General features: G+C 36.1%; 2 long non-coding RNA genes across 3 annotated transcripts in view; both read right to left on the bottom strand.

The window, feature by feature from the left end:
• Positions 1 to 254: 254 nt before the first annotated feature.
• LOC131424718 (uncharacterized) lies at positions 255 to 2504 on the bottom strand. Its single transcript, XR_009228182.1, has 2 exons — positions 1662 to 2504; positions 255 to 714 (listed from the first exon to the last, which is right to left on the bottom strand). It is a non-coding gene; the product is annotated as an uncharacterized LOC131424718 (long non-coding RNA).
• A 7673-nt stretch (positions 2505 to 10177) lies between these two features.
• Positions 10178 to 22637, bottom strand: part of LOC124102623 (uncharacterized) — a 36726-nt gene continuing 24266 nt past the window's right edge. Inside the window, exons 1-3 of one of the 2 annotated variants that reach the window (XR_006854943.2) lie at positions 16158 to 22562; positions 11565 to 11720; positions 10178 to 10973 (exon numbers count right to left, since the gene is read on the bottom strand). This is a non-coding gene — a long non-coding RNA (uncharacterized LOC124102623). Of the gene's footprint in view, positions 10974 to 11564; positions 11721 to 16157; positions 22563 to 22637 lie in introns of those variants that run through there. The other variant, XR_006854941.2, reaches the window with a different exon arrangement.

Genomic DNA, 22637 nt, shown 5'->3' with positions numbered 1-22637 from the left:
CTTCAGGTAGATTATATAACTAAATATGAAATACAAAGCAATCAAATTGGGAAAATTTGATTGCTTTATAACCTAAAGAAAAATAAATATGTGGGAGAATTTGTTCCACTGAATGTTAGCTCTTATTATAAACATATTTTTATAATAAGATGTATTTTGTATTTTCTTTGTTTTCTTTGTATTTTCTTTAAAACTTAATATAGGGAAAGATTTCTCAAATAGGGCACATAAACCACACAGAACCACGAAGAAAATATTGATAAATATGACTGTACTGGAGTTTTTGTCAAAGACCACCATTAACAGGATATAAAAAGCAAGCCACAGAGTGAGAGAAAGCATTTGCAACATACAGATCCAAAAGAGGTGTATGTCTTGAATTTCAAAAAAAAAAAAAAAAGAAAGAAAGAAAAGAAACAAATTTCTTTAAAAAAAAAAAAAAAAGCCAGATTGTTATGGTTTGGATGTGAAGAGTCCCCCCAAAGCTTACATGTGAGACATTGCAAGAGGGTTCAGAGAGAAAATGATTGGGATTAATTGAGTCGTGATTGAAGGCAGGTAGGATGTGGCTGGAGGAGGTGTGGCATTGGGAGCATGCCTTTGGGGTACATATTTGTATCTGGCAAGTGGAGCATCTTTCTGCTTCCCAATCATCATATGAACTTCTTCCTCTGCCACATTCTTCCTCCATATTGTTCTGCCTTACCTGGAGACCTGAGGAATAAAGCCAGCTGTCAATGGACTGAGACTTCTGAAACCTTGAGCCCTCAAATAAACTTTTCCTCCTCTAAAGTTGCTCTGGTTGGATGTTTTAGTCACAGCACTGAAAAAGCTGACTAAAACACAGATCAAAAAATCCAATAGGGGAAAATGTTCTTGGTATTGGAACAGACAATGTCCAACAGATTACTCAAATAGCCAATGAACAACTTCACTAATAATGATGGAAATACAAATTAAAACCACAAGAAATGCCCTTACATGCCCATTAAAATGGCTTTAAAAGTATTAATGACAAGACCAAGTATTGGAAAGACTCTGAGGCAAAAGGGACTACACTGCTAATGAGAGTAAAAAGTTTGTCATCAAGTACTTAACTTGAAGTGACACATACCCTATAACTTACAATTTATTGCTAGAATACTCAACAGAAACACACATGCAGATGCACCAAGATATTTGCACAAGAATGTTCATAGCAGATCATGAGAGCCTCAAACTGTGAATAAGTCTAACATCCATCAATAGTCAGAATTATGAAGTATGGTATATAGTATATAGAGAGAGTATTATACAAAAATGAAAATAGACCCCTATACCTTGCAATATGAATGAATTTTATACACATAATATTGAACAAAAGAAGTCCCCATAATAGAATTCATAATGGATTATTCTATTTATCCAAAGTGCACACACAGAGTTGTTCTACAATGTGTAAACATGCATGCTTAGGTAGTAAACTCTAAAAAAAGCGAGGATGTAGGAACAATGAAAGTCAGCATGATTTTTAATTTTGTATAGGAACAGTGAGTGGGAGAGAGCACATTGTGAGATGAAGGAATAGTGGTAATTTCATATTTCTCCATCTAAGTAGTAGTCTCACAAGTGTGGAGAACAAAACTTATATGGCTATGAAAAGAAATGAAACGTCACTTTACCTTAGAGTTTTGCCAACTCCAAACCCTGAGAATTTCTGCTGGATACATGATCCTTTATGCATGAAGCATCAGATCCCTGTAAGTATCATGTATTTTTAAATAAATTTAACTCTTTATATTGATTTGTGACCTAATCTCTTCACTTAAAAACATATGTAACATATATCCTAGTCACTGTGTATGAATTAGCCTTATTTTATATTATTCCATTATATAGACATGCCATAATGAAGTCAACCTTTTATTGAAGGTTATTTAAATGGATTCTTTTGCTTTTCTATTTGAGACAAGACTTCATTGAGCATTTTGGGATATATAAATACATGAATACTGGCACATGCTTGTGATACCAACTACTTGGGTAACTAAGTCAGAACAAATACAAATTTGAGGTCAACCTAAGCAACTTAGAAAGATCCTGTTTCAAAACAAAAAATAAAAAGAACTAGGGATGTAGCTCAGTGGTAGAGTGCTTGCTAACGTGCACAAGTCCCTGGATTCAATACCCAGTGCCTCAAAACTGAAATAAACTTTTTAAATTAAAAATATGGGGGGGGGGGAGCCAAGACCTTAAAAATTTTAGCATCTGGTTCACTGTTTCTTTCTCCAGAACAACTCAGCTTGTGTTTTTGGAGATTCCAACATTAGTGTACATTATCCTTCTGATGCCCGCCTTCCTCTCAGTTCCTCCATCTTCATCTCCTACTACAGTCAGATCATCCTAGCCCACCCTTCTCTCCCACTCTCCTGCCCTAGGGTCTCGTCTTTGTCATGACCAATGCTAAATGTTACACTCTTGATCATTTTTCTTCTAGTGCTCCAACTCCAACAATTCTTGGCTTCCCCAAGATCTAAAATTCATGAATCAAACACATTTTAAATGTCCCTAAAACCTTCGTGTCCTTGCTTCCCTACTTGCCTTTCTTAAATTTCATAACCCATCATTATAGCCCTCCCTTGATTATACTTCCCTCTCCCTCATTCCTCTCTCACTTCATTATACGCCCCGGGAAAAACCTCAAACCTGATGGATGACATATATCTATCATATTGTGCCTGCCCCCATGTACTTAATGTAACATAAAACTAGGCTGATTGGCTTCACTTTAAATTATCTAAGAGAAATGGTACACACAGGTCTTCCCCATGATAGATTAAGGAACATTAAGCAAGTGGCTAGACCTGGGTGCAGTTATCCTCCTGTATTTCTCTAGAAGCCTCCCAGAAAATTACATCCCACTTCTCTTGGTTCCCAATATCTTTTCCCCTATCTTCTCTCTCAGCTGAAGAACATGCTTGCTATTTCACTGAGAAAAGCCCCAAAAGAATTTCCAAAGGTGCCCCCACAGCACATTTACTCAAATACCAGCCTCTGCACCCACATGGTCTCCCTCCCCACCAATTACTCCGGATGGATTATCCCTGCTTCTGTCTAGAGGCAATCCCTCTCCGGCACTAGACACCAACGCCTCTCGCCTACACAATCACATCAGCACAGCAATCCTTTCTCTTTCTTCTATCATCAATTTTCTGCTTGCTGCTGTGACATTTCGATCAGTGTACAAACAAAACTGCTATAATTTCTACCATCTAAAAAATGCGGGGAAAAAGAAATCCTCTCGATGAACTCACTCCTCATTCCAGTTTCCTCCCATGCATCTATCTTCTCCTCCATATTGTAAATTTCCTTTAAAATTTTGCTACACTTGCTATCTCCAAATTATTCCCATTTTTTTCCTTGAATTCTCTGTAATGTAAGAAGACTTTCACTGCCCATCACCACTCCACTTAAAACTCCTTTTAGGTTGTGTGTATGTGTGCTTGTGTGTGAGTGTGTTTCTACACCCCACATTTATGTTTGTAGCCAAGATCTCTCTCTAGAACATCAGATTCATACACCAAACTCCCTAGTCTAGTGGACTTCATTTGGTGGTGGGGGGCGGGGAGGGTACCAGCAATTGAACACTGAGTCTCTTCCCCAGCTCGTTGTATTTTTTTTTTATTTTGAGACAAGGTATCCCTAAGTTGCTTAGGACCTCACTAAGTTATTGAGGCTGGCTTTGAATTCACCATCCTCCTGCCTCAGCTTCCCAAGCTGCTTGGATTACCGGCATATGCCACCATGCTTAGCTCTACTGGACTTCTTAAATTTAGCACATCTTAGACAGAGCTTCCTTTTAAGCTCCCCTCTCACAGCCTGCCCCATTTCAAGAGCATTTTTTCCATCCTTCCAGCTCCTCAGACCAAAAAACTAGGAGTCATCTTTGAGTCTTTTTTTTCTCGTATTCTATATCCAATGCTCTAGCAAATCTTATTGCATCTATTTTCAATTCATATTCACTTCTTACTGCCCCAACCATTACTGCGCTGCTCTGATCCTCATCCTTTATCTGGGTTGGTACCATAGTCACCCAACTAGTCTTCTTCCATCCTGTGGGCAATCTATCTTCAACTCAGAAAACACAGCAATCCTTTCAAAATGATAGTCGAGCTAATGTCATGAACCTACTCAAAACCCTCCAATAATGTTCATCCCACTCCACATAAAAGCCTCTTTCCTGACCATAGTCTATAAAGTCCCACATAATCTGAGTTCCTGCAACCTCTCTGTTCTCATCTATCACCACTCCCTTCTTTCCCTCCACCAGACACACTGGTCTCTTTTCTATCCTACCAAACACAATGAGCGCTTGTTTTGCCCTGTACCTAGAAACTTCTTTCAGGAATTGCTAACTTCCTCACTTCCCTCAGACATTTACTGAGTTGCTTAAATGATAAGGATGTCCAGAACCATCCTATTTAATATTTTATAGCTGTATTTTTTCCTTCCCTCCACTTCCTTGGTTCTGTGGGCTTAACAAAGCATATTACTCTATGACTTACATGTAAGTCATAGAGTAATACATACATGTCACAATGCATACACAAAAATTGTATTTACTATCTTTGCATTCTAGAATGTAAGTTATATGAATATAGGATTTTTGAACACTTTGGTTCATTGTTACATTCCCAAATTCTACAGCAATTCCTGGCAAATAGCTGGGGCTCAAAACACACTCACTGAATTTATATGCACATTCATATTTTTAACCAATATAAACTGCCCATTATTCAAAGACTGACTCGACTCTACCTTGGCATTACCACAAAGCCTCCTCCTGCAGTTCAATTTCCATACCCAGATTTAAGAAGAAAACATTTTGTTATTATTTCCTACTGTTGGCAGCTTAATGAATGTCCTCTGTGCGGTTGTTTCATTTTAAAGTCACGCTATTTCCTCATCTAATCATTGGCAAGGGCAGGAAGTAGAATTAATGGCCAATCTTTTAGAAGGATTCCCCCTGAAGTACTATTGCATGAGACAATAGAAGTCTTACTAGGACACATTTTCATGTCCTGGTGTATATTTAGACACTGAAACCCTTTGAAACTAATGGGAGGTCTGTGGGCCAAACACATTTATAGGAAACGAAAGGAAATGGCACAGTAAAAGCAAGCTGTGAAAAAAAGATCTTCTAGCTTGCTGTTACCTAATCTGTCACATGAAAGACTTATTTTAACATTTCTATTAGATAAAATGAACAGAAAAATACCATGTATAGTATTCTTTCAGTGTTCTTGCTTTTGTATCTATGAATGCCTCCTCTTCATTGGAGTCATGAATTGAAGTCAGAAAAAAATAGCATGGAATATAATTTTTTTTCACTTATCTTAAATCAGAAATGCCATCTATATCTGAAAAATAATTGCAAAAAATAAAAATCAAATTTTTAAATGCACATATAATTTTGGAAAAGCTGAAAGCTATAAATTGTCAGTAAATAATTAACCAATTTATATTTTTCTATGAAAAATATCATTTGGTCAGATTAGTTGCTTGGTTCAGGTTTTTGTTTTGGTTTGCTCTTTAGGACAGCTGCTAGTAATTTTGTTCTAATGTTGAGTATTAACTTAGCTTCAAAATATATTTAGTATTGCATCTAATACACCATCTTGCTGCCATATGCAATTATTATTCTCTATTTCTTGGCACATTTTTGTGTATATTGCATTTTATTCAAAGAAGTGAGCTTCCTTACTTTCCTCTCCTGTCAAGACATATACCTTGTCTTTCTGTTCTCTTTCAGAGACAAGAACAATTATCATTAAGTGTGATCCAATCTCACATACTAAAAATGTCCATCTAAATTAGAACGTTAGTCTAACTTATTCCAACTCACCTTTCCCATGACTCAAACTCGACCTTTGTATCAAGTAACTGTGATGACAAAGGATCTTTGTTGTTTCCCAACTTCCTTACTCTGTCTACACCACAGTGTGCCCCATGGTCAAAGTAGTAGACAGAAGAGAATAAGCAACTATGGATATTGTATCTAATCACAATAGCAGATGCCCTAATGCTGTCTCTCTCATGGAACACATTTGGGTGCTCCCTAGTCATTGCCCTCAAGGACCTCTAGCCTGCAGATTTCCTGTACATGAATTATGCATCTCCAGTTGACCTGTTGCCTTCTTTGGTGTATCTCTTACTATCTCACGCTCGGGGCTTCTCTTACCATATTTCCCTCTTGTGTAAGGGCTCAATGAGACAGTGTTATCTTTTCTTGACAGCCACTTGGACTATGGAATATTTGCACACTCATACCCCACCAAATGGTGGAATACCATTTGTTAGGATCTTGTCTTCTCTGAGTAGTTTGCTTTTACAAGTTGGTCCAGTCAGCTTCATGGCTTAAGAATTCTCCAGGCTAGAAACAGACAGGTAGGAAGCAACAGTTTTTTGTTCATCTACATCTCTGCTGTATGGGACTTAATAAAGTGTAAAGGCTTTCCTAACAGAATCCATTCTGGTAAGAATATTAAGTGAACTTAAAAGTTCCTACAGCTAAACAAATATCCAGTCAGGAAATGATACTCCAATCCTCCTACATCCTGGCATCTCCAGTTTTAAAGATTTATTCTCTTGGAGATCCATCAATTGCCTTGAGGTGACTGCCAGCAACTGATTGTTCCTTTCCATGAGAGGGAAGAGAAAATACTATGGTACTGTACTCCTAATTAATTCAAGGACACACTATTTTAAGTTCTCTTCTCCCTCCCCACCCTCTCATAACTCTTTTAAGTCTCTTAAATAATATAGAAATTGATGGATAGATAGAGAGGCTTTGCTTTTAATAATTTGGTAATGGAAAAAAAATAATTCGGTAATGGATGTATTTAGTATCTCTATTTAAAATAGGAGCGTACTTACCACCTACAATTCTCAGGTTTATGATCTCAACTGAAATCATAACGCAACAGAAGAAGATCCAGTTCACATTCTATGCCACCTATTTTACCACTGCAGAATCTCTGCCACAAGTCAAAATTACAATTTTTTGAAATTTCTGGTAACTGCACTAAGCCCTTAAATGGTCAATTGAAAAGTCAAGGGAACTTTATAGGAAAGTGGAGGAGAATGCTATGTATTTCAGTTGCATGATCAACTGAAAGCCAAAAATATCTGTAAATCAGACTCTCCTGATAACTGCTTTGGCTGCTTTTCTCTTTTATAATAACCAAATAAACACACATTCCCTCTGCCAGCGCCATCACTTGGTTCCCGACTTTTGAGAGCCCCATTGTCCCACTGTTCAGGTGAATTCATTTTGATAGCATCATTACCATTGTCTGTCTTGGCCTACAGAGTATAGACACCAAAAAGCCCTTCTATGATAGTGGTGAGGTGCCCTTCATGGATTTTTTTCCTCATGAGCTTGGAAGTCAGTGTCCTCTAGAGCATGGGGACATAATGAGACTGCAGTGAGCAGGTCTTACATTGTAAATCCACTCTAACATTCCAGTTTTTCCAAAGCTTTACCATACATTTATCTGGCATTTCATGGAAATTCTGATATTATAATTTCATTTAGTGATCTTGGGTTCAAGTTTCATTGAACTAAATTTAATTTAAAAAAAAACTGTCAGAGTTTGTTTCAACTACTCAAATTAACTTATTAAATACAGAATCTCTGCTCATATCTTTAATATCAATTAACTCAGCCTGTCCTAATTCCTGAGAATCGGTGTGCTCTAGGTTTCTATCATTGCAAGTGAGCAAAATTTTACCACGTGTTACAACTGCTCATGACTCACACTTTGCACCTCACCTTCTGGGCTCTTCTGTAACTTAAGTCTTGTTATAGTTCTAAAATCCTGAGGACGATTGGCAGTATCTTATAAGGCCACCGTCTCAGAGGAGACTGTGACAGGTCCTTCAGGAAAGAGGCGACAACCTGGCTGAGCTGAGGAACAAGGGCTGACTCTAGGGACAAAAGGAACTTGTTGATATATGCGGGTTCAAGTCTTCAGTTTCAACAGAATCTATCCGTACACCTCTATCCCAATTTTAAGAATCCCACTCTTTCTCAGACAATTACCTAACTCTTACAAAAAGAGCCTTCCAGATTGGGAATTCAATTTGCATTATAATAAACCACTCCTAAAATTAGACTCTGGGCTTGGTTCTCAGAAAACTCAGCAATGCAGCTATAAGAGTCGTGCACTCCTCCCATACACATAACAGACAGGCACACTTCAATACACATACCACAGTCACAGCAAATTTCTTTTTAAGTTTCTCTTTATTTTAGTGGTCATTGAAGTTTCTATTCTATTTTCCATCCTTTAGCTGGGAACTTAAAAGCTTAAGCTCATCATTTTCTTTTCACAATCTCCAGTGCTCTTAAAAACAACCAACTAATTTCATCATGTTTGTTTTAGTCAGCTTTTTTATCACTGTGACCAAACAACCTGACAAGAACAATTAAAGGAGGAAGAGCATAACTGGTACTCAGTTTCAGAGGTCTCAGTCCATAGGCAGCCAGCTCCATTGTTCTGGACCCACAGTGAGGCAGAACATCATTGCCAAGGAAAGCAGCTCAGGACATGGTTCCAAGGAAGCAGAAAGAAAGCTCTCTGTCACCAGGGACAAAATGTAAGTCCCAAAGACAAGCCCCCAGTGACCATCTCCTCTGTCCACAACCTACCTGCCTACGCTCCTTGGCCAGTTAATCTCCATTCATGAATTAATGCACTGATTATGTATAGGCTCTTATAACCCAATAATTCACCTCTGAAATTTCTTGCATCGTCTCACACGTGAGGTTTTGGGGGTACCTCATATACAAATCATAACAATATTCTTTATTTTTCCTCAACAATCTGTGAGAGCAGTCACTTGTTCATCCCAATATTTTTTCCTTTAAGCACACGAATAAAGTGGATTCCACACCTGATGTTGAGCCTTAGGTTGTAAGGGAAAGCCATGCTGGCAGTTGGTAGGCAGAGGTGGATGTTAAATGAGGAAGAATAATGACAAGAACACACAAGATCAAATAGGTCCTGTGTCTGACACTCTCAATCCTTGATGGCTTTGGTGTTCTATAGGAGGTGGTATCTTTCATCTCTGAGATGCGTGGGCATTTGACTCAAGACTTTGAGAAAATGAAGGTACGGCACCTCAAGAGTCAGAAAAAGATGGACTCTGCAGATGCTCCAGGGTGACCCAGCAGATGAGCCACAGAATACATGAAAACAGCACCTCCAGTCCCCCATTACCTTTGGAATGTGATGGCCACTGCTTTAGTACCAGCTTCCACATCTCTTTTAATTTCCTCATTTGACCAACCCTAACTCTGAACCACATGGTAAGGGAATTCTGGGAACCACAGATCTAGCTTAGCTATACTGGTACCATATGAAACCACCACATTAGCCCTCAAATATTTTTTTTCCTGTCTATTTTCTCTATCTCATTTGCCTTCACATCAGCATTCTTTCTCTTCCTCTGCCAAGTAAAAGTCCTTATTCATTCAACTCACTCAAATAACTATCTTTGAAGGTAATTATTTATAAGGTCTCACATGGTTAATCTCCCCTTAAGTTTTAAGCTCAACCAAGTCACCCTATTATATGTGTATATGCATGTGTGTGTGTATATAGATAGATAGATATGTATATAATGCATATATTATATATATGTGTGTGTGTGTGTATATATATATATATATATAGTATGTGTAGACTAGGCATATATATATGCATATATATAGGCATATATTTATATTATGTTTAAGTAAGTGTACATGTAGTAGGTATACACATGAATATATATAATATATTATATATATATATATATATATATATATATATATATACATATATATATGGGAGGCATGTATACACATGAATATGTACATGTGTAAAATCAAGTCCTAGTTTTTTATTTTGAAATATCATACTCATAATTCATAATTAAAATTTTACTCTGAAGAAATAAACTAATGCCAGAATCTCAAATACACATAAAAATAATGAGTGGTGTTTCCATCACAATAATGTAGACACAAGGATGCATTTCTGCAAATGTGAATCAACTAAATTAGAACTAAGGTCAAAAGATCTCATTGTTTCTTTATTTTTCTTTCTTTTACCTCACTACAGTGTGACAAAATAAAGTCAAATTCCAGAAGTATGACTATCAGGAAAGTTTTATTATCAACCTTTTGTGATGTCTCATTGTTAAATAGCTTCTAATGAGAAGTCCTTATTCATTATCCACATTCTATTTTATTAAAGATTGATTTTGAAAAAGGTTTCAGATTCTTATAACATTCCATCTTTGGTAATTTCACCTACACTTGACATTTTATTGAAAAGAAACTAATTTCAATTCTTGATGATTCACTGAGATCCTTATATCAAATATTCCTTTGTAGAAATTTGTTTATTATATGAACTCATGGCCCCATACCACCACCCACACTCAAACACACACACACGAATTAATAAGTAAATATGGTTCCCTGCATCCTCCTCTTTCCTCCTACTTCCACCAGACCAATGGGCAGGTTTGGCTAAAGAAGAAACTATAATATAATTACAGGGCTTACAATATTCATCTTCTGTGCTCCTATTTGATTTTCTTCCATCTTCCTGCCTCCTGCATCACCCATCCATTCTGACCTCCTTCCAAAAAGAGATTGTTATCTTTCTTCTATACATCTTTCCACTTAGCTAAATGAAGTACTCAGCACTTCAAAGTTATATGACATAGATTCCCACATTTTAAGTGGGAGCATTCAAAGAATAAAAAATGCAAACCCCAAATTTATTAGACCTCCAAATGTAGCTCTCAAGAAATGTGACTGAAACATTGCTGGTATAGTGTTCTGCCTTCCTGTCTGTTCATGGAGCTGACTCTTCCGGTATTGTCCTTAGCAGGAAGAATGGGACACCACAGCAGGGCCATCTTCCAATTTTCCCAGGCTGTGAATTAAAAATAGGACTATGTCATTCTTTTCAGGCTTCTCAAATGAAATAATATCTGCCAACCACAGTTTTATCTGTATATATCAAAAATTTACTTCCGTGACCTTTTAAAAAGATTCATGATTTAGATTAACAACCTTGAAAAATGTACATGCAATAATAATGCCTAACCCTAATGAGAACTGAGATAGGGTTATACTCTATCTTTTCAACAAATGATGGAAGTCCACCCTTGGGAAAAAGTACCCACAATGGTAATTTATGAACAGGTCTGAAATAAACACTAGGCTTTGCTGAGAATTGCAAAAGTTATTCAAGAGAGAATGCAAGGGCAAAATATAATTTCAATTTCAACCCAGTAAAGACTTTTGCATCTTTTAACATAAAAGTTATAGAAGATTCTGCCCCAGCAGACTATAACACAAGCAAAGATTTCTGAATAATTAAAGAAGCATATCTAGGATATTTGGGGTGTGCATTAACGGTTGGATTTGTTTCCGATGTAAAAGATTCTATGTTTATTTGCTTGTTTTTAGAAACAAGAACCTTCCAGAACATTTAAATCCTCCATTAGAAATATGTACTTACTTTGATTTTTACTGTTCTTTTCTTCATTCAATATTTTATAGAAAACTTTGGTGCTAAAAGCCAGTTTTATTCTATATGCCACAGTGCAGAATTCAGTACAATGCAGAACTGTTATGGATTATCCTTCTGAAAGTACAAAAGCACCAGGAAGATTCTCTAAAACAGAACCAAGAAGATTAGCTGGGTTTTTTTCATTTCAAAATCTGGGTATTTTCAAAGGTCTTGCAATTGAAACGCTTTTTAAGTCTTCTTGTAAACTGAATCAAAATGCTTCATATCTATATGTTGCTATTTCACAAAGGTACAGAGCAGACATCCTGGTCACCACTTCCTCCACCTGAATCTTTAAAGGTTTTATCTCCTGGCTCATTTTCTCTTCCTCCATAATTATTTCCTATAATTATGTCTATATATGTCTATCCATGGGTCTCAAACTTGCCTGTATAGAACCTCATAAGAAGTTTTTAAAATACCAGTACATAGGTTCCACATTTAGAAAGTCTAGTTTAATTTGTCTGAGATGGAACCTGGCCTTTGGTATATTTTTAAAAAGCTCTTCAGACAATTTGAATGTGCAGTCAGGATTGGAAGACTGAGGCAGACAATCCTCTGTACCTTGTACTCCCTTGTCCTAATCTTCCTCCTCAAAATACTTTGTTCTTCAACTCTTTTCAGTCACTCTTCCCTGGTTATACAAAGGCCTTAACATCATCTTCAGCCCTTCATGATGTCAATTTCAAGCATACCACTATCTCTACTAATCCTTTAGGAATTCTCTGAGCCCACTTTGATAGATACTTCATGGAATAGCTTTAAACCAAAATTCACCTCCTCAAGGTTTCACTGCCCATTGCCATGTCCACCTAGAGAGTGCCATGGCCCAAGACCTTAATCACTCTTCTGCAGATACCATATTCTCCTATCCCTCTGACCTTCCCTTGTCAACGTCTAGCAAAATCCCAACACTGGAAAAATCCAAGTTCTCCACATCCCCTGTACCTTGGTGTGGTTGGACAAAAACACAGGTATAGTGACTGGTCTAACTAACTTTTCGACCACAGATAACAAGTGAATTCAAAGATGTTTCTAGCAATCCAATCATATTGCCTTTTATTACACTGTCTATGGTCCTCAGTGACAATTTTATTCTTTTTATTTGTATTCAAATCTCTAATACCACTTTCATTTTCTTCTTGCTCAGATAATGGGCTTGCTTTTCACGTTATTAAGAAATTAGAAACCATCAGAAAATAAACTTCTACAAGTTTCCACCATGAAATCCACCAACCTACCTGCACTTGTATCTGTCTTCATATGTTATATTCTACCTCACCTACACATATTTTGCCTTCCCTTCTGTCATTCTAATTGAATTGCCTATGCTCTTATTTTAAATCAACACCTCTTTTTTTTCTGGATTCATTACCTTAAGTTTTATTCAAGACATCCTTACTGCAATTATTTCCTTTTTCTCTCAGATCTTCAATTTTTTCTCCTCCATTCTTATAAATACAGAAACATGCTAAATACCATCTGTCAAAAAGTTCTCTTGATCCTACATGCTCCCCGCTTCCACCCTCTACTTCTTTCCCTTCATAGCAAAACTCCATTCTTCCATTTATTAGCCAATAATCTTGGAGTCGCTCTTAATCCCTTCTTTTTCTGATCCTAAATAATTCTGTTAGCTCATACTTCAAAATATACTCAGAGTCTTAAAATTTTCACTACCTCCACTATAGCTGTCCTGGTCCAAGCCATTGTCCTGGAATTTCACCATCCCTCCTAACTAGTCTCTAAGCCCTCTGACCTGGGCAATCTTTTCTCTGTCCCTTGGAGTAAAAGCCTCTACTAGCAACTCTCTCATTCAGAACCAAAGCCAACCTCTTACAGGCTGTGGCCTATAAGACCCTCCCTCCATCAAATCCCTGATCATCACTTTCCCCTGATCACTGCTCAGCTTGCACAGGAACCAGGATCTCACTGAAGGGTCCTTGCATTTCCTTTTCCTTCAGCCTGAAAATCTCTTTTGCAAGGTCTGTCAAGCTTCCTCTCTCGTCTCCTTCAGAACTCTCTTTAAATATCATTTTATTTTGAGATTTTCCTTTCTCATCCTTCATAACCCATCCCATTGGCTGTCAGATACAATCTATTGTTATAATACCTAGAATGCCATGTTATAGACTGTTTCTTGAATACAGTCAGTTCTGACCAAATATTTGCTAATGATTGTGTTTGCCTCTTTATTTCTTTCCCTACACTATCTTCTTAGTGCTGCCATCTAGTACTGTTCTTTGCACATAATAGATGCTTATCTTTTGACCTGAACTAAATTGAACCAAACTGAACTACAGTTTGTTTTCCTTGAGCATATACTTATAGGATAGTGAGGTGAGAGTAACCTAGAAACTGAGTATTTAGGGAAACTCATGGAGTTTAACCAAGGACTTGGAGTTTTTAATTACTGGGAATGATATTTTAAAAAGACATAACAATATGTTGATTTTATATCTGTGAACAATGTTACGTTTTGTAACAAATACACTAGTCTCTTTTAGGTACATATTTTTAATGAGTACAAATTCAACATAATGTCATCTACTTATTTGATGGTTCATGGAAATGAAAAACATTGTTCACCCACTTTATCTGATTCTGTGTTTCGGTGATGACATTCTCTAAGAACTAAAACAGAGAAAGCAGAAGTCTTCCTGCTTTAGTTCTCAGAGAATTTCATCACTGAAACTCAGAAGCAAATAAAGCACATGATCAAAAAACATGGGTGTTACATAAGCTTGTGCAAAGCTAATTTTGCTGTACTTTATGATTCAGAGTCTACCTTTCCAGTAAAAACACCGAGTCTTCTCCACTAAGGTCTTTAGCATCTGTTTCTTATCAGCAAGGTCCCTTCTCACAATATACTTTCTTAAGTGTTGATAAAAATTTCTTCAATCTAGTATTCTTCAGAGCTCTGGGAACTAAAATTGACTGTTTCAAATAGTCTCATTTTATTTTGGAATAGATAATCTGGCTTATATCTTTATTTAAATTTTTTGTCACTAAAATTGGAACCCCTCCTCTCAATAATGGCCACCATTTATTTGAGGGTACTAATATAATCCTCTCAACAATCTTACAGGCAGGTATTATCACAATTATCACTATTATTAGTTCCATATTACAAATAAGGAAATTCAGAAACAAAGAAGTTATCTCATGTATCCAAGGTTGCACAATTAGGGCTCAGATAATGAAGCTTCAGAAATACCATGCTTACCACTATGAAATAGTTGCCCCTAGGTCCACCCCACCATCATGTATACGAGTAATGTATCCCAGGGCTTAATCAGGACCTGCACCTTTGATGCTTTAAAATATGGGCTGAGAGTAGCTATGGAAAGTCTCTTTTAGAAATACTAACTTCCTCTTTACCTGAATATCTGGGGAATTATTTTCACCTATTTTGTAGCAATACCAAAACTGGCTGAGCAATTGCTTTGTCCCTTATTCTAAGCAGGTCCCCCAAAGATGTTCTTGAGATGGAGAAGCAGATCCCAAGTGAAATTGTGGTGTTGCATTCAAAGCTGAGTGAATAGAATAGCCACTGTGTTTATAAACATAGGAAAAAAGATTGTAATCCTTGCCTTCTCTGGGAGTCCTTCAATGTATATGCTTAATGCATATAGTATCTAGAAATTCGCAATCTTAGTTGATATGCATGAGTCACTTTTCTCTCCATTTAATTATTCTTTCAAAATCATTTTCCAAATTATTATAACATTCCCTACTTCACTTTTTCACAAATAAGGAAATTCAGAACTCATTTTTATTTTTAAAAGATGCCTAAATGGTGTTTTATTTCAGAAGATCCAAGACATTTTTTTTCCTTTAATGGATCTCTTTGGAGAAGAGACAAAAATTGTTCAGTATCATCATTGGAAACAACTGCAATCACCAATTAATCAATATTCCAAGAGATAACTAGGGTTGGTATGGGATGTTTCAGTGTACAAGATGCTAGAGCAATTATTTGCAAATGCATCTACTTAAAACTATACCATGAAGAAAGCTTGGTGAAAAAGTTAAGAAACAGCAAGATAATTTTTCCTAGAATATTTGTTTCAAACAAGCATCTCCAGAAGAATAGAGTTGGGAGAAAGAATTTAATCAAAACCTATGACTAGAAAATACATATGTTTCAGTAGCAAAGAAAATCTCAAGATACAGTTCAATGCAAAAAATCATGTTATCAACTATGCAGAAAGTTTGACCTGAAATAATCTCTTCCTGGTCTACTAATTTTGCTTTTTAATTTCATCTTCATAGGAGATCAAATTGATAGTGAAATCTAAGGCAGCCTTCTCTGTAATTAAAATTTTTTTCAGTGTCTCACATTTAACCTAAAGTTATTACTCTGATCAAGAATTATCCAGATAGCTGGGAGGTATATACCAAGAGTGCATAAAAGTACTGTGAATTGATGTTTGTTAAGATTTATTACTCAGTTTCTTATTCTAACTGTCAAAGGTAAGTGTTAATATGGTTTGGTGAAGGGAGAAGTGAATTTCATCAAAATCCACAGATATCAGCATTTACCTTGACCAGAAACATATCCAGAACATTTCAGGATTTAGCCGGTTACAGAAAGCAATGAGATGCTGCTGTCATTTTAAAAATCAAATGATTCCCTTCTTCTTAAAGGATGAAACATTTCAAAAATTGGAACTGAAGAAAGTTTGTACTTTATAGTGCATGTGTCCAGAAATCTGTCAGATGTATAAAGCATATCAAAAAAAGCATTAAGACTTTGCTTCCATGAAGAATAACCAGTTCTTCCATCTTTTATATTCCACACTTCTAAGCCTGGTGTTCCTTAATGCAAAACAACTTTCAGCAATATTGTCTGGATCATGAAGTCCTGAATATAGTTAATAGCACAAGGTGACAGCAATGGAGGTGTTGAGAAGAAATGAATTATGTATATATGTCAAAAACAAAGCCATGGAATTTCCTGACCGAAGGAATATGAGGTAGGCTTGGCATGTAGCTGAGGGTAGAGTGTTTGCCTCACACGTATGAAGCCTCTCATGGGTTCAGCCCTCAGAACCAAAAAAAAAAAAAAAAAAAGAAGAAGAAAATGAATAAGAAAAAATATGAGGTATGAATAAAAGAAAGGGCTCAAAAGTGACTGTAGGATTTTGTCCTAAGAACTTAGAAGGATGGAATTTACATCAACTGAAACAAAGAGAGCCACAAAATAAACTGGTTTAGATGGGCATAGCAGAACTTCCATTTTATGTATGTTGACTTTTAAATGTTTGTTAGACTGTTAAGGGGAAATGTGGAGGAGATAATTAAATCTGCAATATTTAGGCCTAAAAATTAGAAAGTTATCAGTATATGAATGACATTCAGATCCATAAGAGTATATGAAGTCATCAAGGAATTAAGTAGAGATGTTGAAAAGAAGAAGCCAAAGCACTGAAACCCTGGGCACTCTAACATGAAGTGTTCAAGAAAAACAGGAACACCCAGACGGTGATTCTAAGCAGACACAGTGTGTAAGATAGAGGGAAAGCCATAAGGCTGATAACTTGGAAGTCAGGTAAAGAATGAGTATGGTGCAGAAGTCAGCCAGAAAACAGAACTCTTCTACTGTACTTGGCAATGTAAAAGTTAGTGATGACCTTGATCAGATTGAATGCAGGTTTCCAATCTCAGTTAAAAATTGCACTCTCTCCAGATAATCTTCCTTGATCTTCAAAATTGAGGCAAGTAATGTTCCTATGGGCTCCCATATTATTCTATACCCATATATCACATGTAACATATATTTCTGAAGAGGAAGAAGAAGAGGAGGAAGAAAAGTGCAGAAGTCACACAAATTATTTTCAACTAGAATAAATGCTGATATTGTTTACTAGAATGAGTATCTCAATCTGTTTGGGCTGCTATCACAAATTGCCATAGCCTAGGTGACTTATAAACAACAGAATTTATTTTGTACAGTTTTAAAGACTGGGAAGTCCAAGACTGAAGTGCAGGTAGATTTCTTGTCTGGTGAAGAACAATTTCCTGATTCATAGACAGCAGTCTTGTCCCTGTGTCCTCACGTGATAGAGAGACAAGGGAGTTTTCTGGGATCTCTCTTATATGGGCCCTAATCTCATTCATGAGGGTTGTGCCTTCATGATCTAATTACTTCCCAAAGCCTTCACCTCCTAATAATTGGAAGTTATGTTCTAATGTGTGAATTTGGGGGAGAGATACAAACTGTCATCTAGAGCAATGTATTCATAAAGCTTTATCCTAAGAAACCTGCACTAAATTAGGAATTTCATAGCTATTTATCCTCAGCTGAAAGTTATCTTAAAGTTACCCTTTTCAAATGAGCCTCTGCAGTATTAACCAATAATCACAAGACGTCCTGCCCTTCCTGTGGTAATCAGTGGAAACAAAGTCATGTAGCAGAGGGCTTTATGGTTTCTGTTCTTCACTCCTCCACGGGCCTAACACAGCCCTGCTTTCCCCTAGCCAGCCAAACTTTCTACTTCTCTCTCTTGTCCTCCACTTCCCCAGGCTTCAACTAATTCACTAATGGACACAAGATGTTGACTCCATAGCTGATTCTAACCTAGATTTGGCTTCAAAAAATTTTTTAAGAAGTTCACAACTAATGTATTTTCTTTTGCCATTTGTATTGTGTTACCCAATGACTATAGGAATGGAATGACCTGTTTTCTAGTCAAACATCCTTTGTAAAGTCTCAAAGCCAAGTTTCCCATTTCCTGAGTTATTCATTTTCATGACATTAGAGTATTTAGAGTTTAAATATTTAATTTTGGAAAACATTTACAGAAGAATGTGGTAATGAAACCATTGCTCCTATAATGTGACTATTCTCTAGGTGTTATTTTTCTCTTTCATTACAATTACAGGCACAGAAAACTGAAGGAAATTTTGAAATTCTGGAGTATAAACATTTTCAGACAACACTGTGAAGGACCAAAGTGGTACTCAATTTGTTTAAATATTGTATAGAATGGCTTTTGTTTCATAAACTCTATAAAACAGAATATATGCTCTATATTACTTTACTCTTTAACACCAAGATACATTATTGGAAGTAGGTATTTATTGGGTAGAAATTAGTATGTTCCCCATGATAATGTCTATTGTGTTTTTTCATTCTTTTTTAAATATAAAAATCATATTAAATTAACTAAGTTAATCATAAAAATTAAGAAAGTGTTCCATTCTTGCTGTCTGGTTCAAAACTAGATTGGATTCAGTAGTTTGCAACCTATTGATAAAATGTTAAATAGAAAATAATAAAGTTTATGGAAGAACATTACCAATATTTTATATAAGCAGTTTTTTAAGAAAGTCATTGGATTATGTTTTCTATTTTTATCATAATTAACTTATATCCTATTAACTGATCAACTTATATCCAAACTAAATGAGATTGTGAATTTCTCTGTGACTGCACCTAGCCTCAACGTCTTCTTATCACATCAGATAGCTCCTTATGACAAATTTGGTCCTAAACAAGTTAAACTTTCATTTTCAAAACTATCACTTGACAACTACCATGTCATGTCTATGTTTCCATGGAGATACAGTCATTTGATTCTCTTGCTTAACTGTCATCATTTTAAAATCTAATCTGAGCATCTGCTTTTGGATCAATTGGTTTTATGCATTTATATTTATTATAATTGCTGTTACATTTGGATTTATTTCTGACAGACTATTTTGCATTTCTATTTAACATGTTTTCTATTCCCCACCCCCTCTTCTCCTGTCTTCCATTGGTGAAACAGACCATTCTTCTGCTGGTTTTATTTTTATACTCTCAGTGGTTGCCACTAATTTATTGACAACACACATCTACTTACCTTCCCCTATCACTTAAAAACCTATCATAGAAAAATTGCCCCTCTTTAAAATGGCAGCTGTTAGCTCTGGGGAAAATTTTGTATGAATTAGAAAAAGGGAAACTTTCCTCAAGAAAAAATAATTTTAAATTATCTCAGAGGGTTTTCCAGAGCCCTACATAGCTACAGGCCCACATTTGCTACCCTCTTAGCAGCTCAAACATCATACATGAAAACACATGCAGTTTCATGCCTCAACCCTACCACCTTCCCGGAAAGGCAATGATGTGAGTGAGCAGAACTCAGGCTCCGATTATCTCCTGAAGATGTGCCTATGGATAATGTGAATGGCACCTCCTTAGATGTGATGCTCTTGATCAGCATAAACCTGAAGACCCACAGTGTTGCATGCACAAGCCAAATGCTTTACCAGAAATTTCCATTTTCACGGTGTCTTCCCTCTTGTGTGGTCATCATATAAAATACTTCAGCTCTGGATTCTTTGGGATATATTTTGGTTTGGTCCTTTATCATTTACTAAGTTATTTACTCATCCTAACTTCCCTCATCTCAAAATGTCCTAGATTTATTTATTTTCTTGCTTAAGAGGTTAACAAACTTTTTCTCTAATGATAACATTTCTCTAACAGTAAATATTTTAGGCTTGTCGAATATATAATCTGTCACATCTCAACTATGCCATTACAGCAGGAAATGAGTCTTGGACAATATATAAATGAATGAACAGAACAGTGTTCCAGTAAGGCTTTATGTACAAAATGGACAAGCTTTGCCCCACAGTCTGTATCTCTGATCTTTGTTCTAGAGTATTTTTAAAAAAGAAGCTTTGCATGGTAAGCCCTCTGAAGCATTATGCATGTGAGAATTTGTTTTTCATGCATTCAAGTGATAATCAAATATCTTTTATTCAACACTCTAAAAATAGTATTTCTGGGGTGGAGAGAGGGTGTGACTCTGTGGTAGAACATTTGCTTAGCATGTATGAGGCTCTGGCTTTAATAATCAATATCAAAAATAAAAATAGTAATCCATTATCCAATATTGCCATTGAGCAATCTGATAACACAGCTCTTGAGAGATTGGGGTAATCTGCTTTTAATTTCTCAAAGTCATTTGATTTTTTTATATTTCATCATAGATATATTGGTGTAAGCTCATTTATCTATTTGCTTTATACTGCATAAAATCTTTCAATTAAATGCATGAATATGTTTCCTTAATTTGAGAAAATCTTAGCCATTATTTTTCAATGACTTTATTTCATTGTTTTTATATCAGAAATACCTCTTATTCTGATATTGGTGCTTCTACTTCATTTTTTAATAACTCTTAATTTTGTTAAATGTCTGTATTTTTATCTCTTTCAGGTTCCTTCTGGGAAAGATCCTGGACGTCATCTTCCAGCTTTCTAATTTGTCTTTTATCACATCCATTGTTGCTGAACCGTTCTGTTTAGATCTTTAGTTAAGCCATCATATTTTTCATACTAAGTATTTCCAGTTGAATTATATAAATGACTTTTTCTGCTTCATATGTCCAATTTCCTATCTGCATCAGTTAGGAATGACTTATCCTGTGAGTAACAGAAAATCAGATTAAGTAGTTTCTTAAATAAATTAGCCTGTTTACTTTTCACAAATAACAAGAGGTTTGGAAGTGGTTGCTGGCATTGGTTCAGTAGTTCAGAATGGTCAGGCCAAGGTCTTTCCTTCCCACTGCCTTTTCCTCATAGTAGCTAGATGATGATTGACCTCCAAAAAGCAGTGTTTTGATGGTAGATTTTCAGTTTCCTGGACTCTATGGCAGAGGAAGGCAAGACAAAATCTGCCTGAACACAAAACTGACTGAGCCACCCTACAGTATTTGGAACAACCCCCATTTCTCTGACAAGATTTTGTTTGCTCATTTAACTCCTCTCTCGGGTCTATGTATCTGTTTATCTATATTGTTGGCTTGTTTGTTTTTAATGTTGTGGTGCTTTCAAGTTTAAAATCTTTTCCTTTCCTTTGGTAAGGAAGGAATGTTAGTTCAGCTAGTGACAATTCCTCTGGGGAGAAATATGCAACCAGGGCCTTGACTCTATTTGGAAGGAGGAAGATACTTTCAAGGTAGAAGTCTCTGGAGTTAGGAATTGTACTTCTGCACTGGCACTGTTCCCTTGCAAGAGCAGCTTCCCACAGGTAAAACCCTGTGGCCTCACGATGGGGAAGCTGTGGGATCTGTCTGCACTACCGTCTGCATCTTTATCAAAGCAAGGCTCCGTGTCATTCAAATACACGTTGTGAACACTGGACCTCAAGCTGGTAAGCAAGCTAGCAGAAAAGTCCAGTGACAATTCTCTGGGATTGTTAAAAACCAGCCCTCATAAACGGAAAGCCAGAGAAAGATGCACAGATAGGACAGATTAAAAATCTGCCAAGCTTACTATTATTACCAAGTTTCAGCTCAATACATGCTTGAATAAATACTCCACAGACTTCCACAGCCTTCAATTAATTTTCAGAGATATGAAAAGGCTGGTCAGTATTCTTGCTGCTGTTGTGGAGGAATTGGATCTTGGAGATCTTGCTCCATCTTTCTGGATGTGCTTCTTTCTTATTTCTCATTTTTTTTTCTATTTATGGTCATGTCAATGATGATTAGCTTCATGATTTGAAAGTATTGACAAAATAAAATAATTTTCCTAGGTTCAATAGTAGGCATAAAAGCAAAGACGAAAATCTATATGGAGGGCTGGGGTTGTGGCTCAGCGGTGGTGCGCTCGCCTAGTACATGTGGAACGCTGGGTTCAATCCTCAGCACCACATAAAAATAAATAAAATAAAGGTATTGTGTCCCACTACAACTAAAAAAATATTTTTAAAAAATTTGTATTAATAAATGGATAAATACATAATCTAGAGTGCAATAGCCAACTTTTGATTTTTTTGACTTTAGAACATTTACCTTTTGTTTTACTAGTATACAACAAGTGATTTTAAAATTATTTGTATTTCATCCAAAATTATTACATATTTGAGACAACAACCAATTTCCTATACTTAAATTTCTAAATATTTAAATGGTATATAAGAAGTACATTTTTAAAGAACTTTTTACTTTCATTCTAAAAAGTATGATTTTTTTTCCCTAAAACATTACTCTGCTTCCAAAGAGAAGTGCACTAAATACTAAT

Source organism: Marmota monax, unplaced genomic scaffold (assembly GCF_021218885.2).
Source record: "Marmota monax isolate L192 unplaced genomic scaffold, Marmota_monax_Labrador192_F-V1.1 WCK01_AAM20220418_F8-fsc00002, whole genome shotgun sequence".
In the NCBI taxonomy this organism is placed as follows: Eukaryota; Metazoa; Chordata; class Mammalia; order Rodentia; family Sciuridae; genus Marmota; species Marmota monax.
This window is presented reverse-complemented; position numbering and strand designations above follow the sequence as displayed.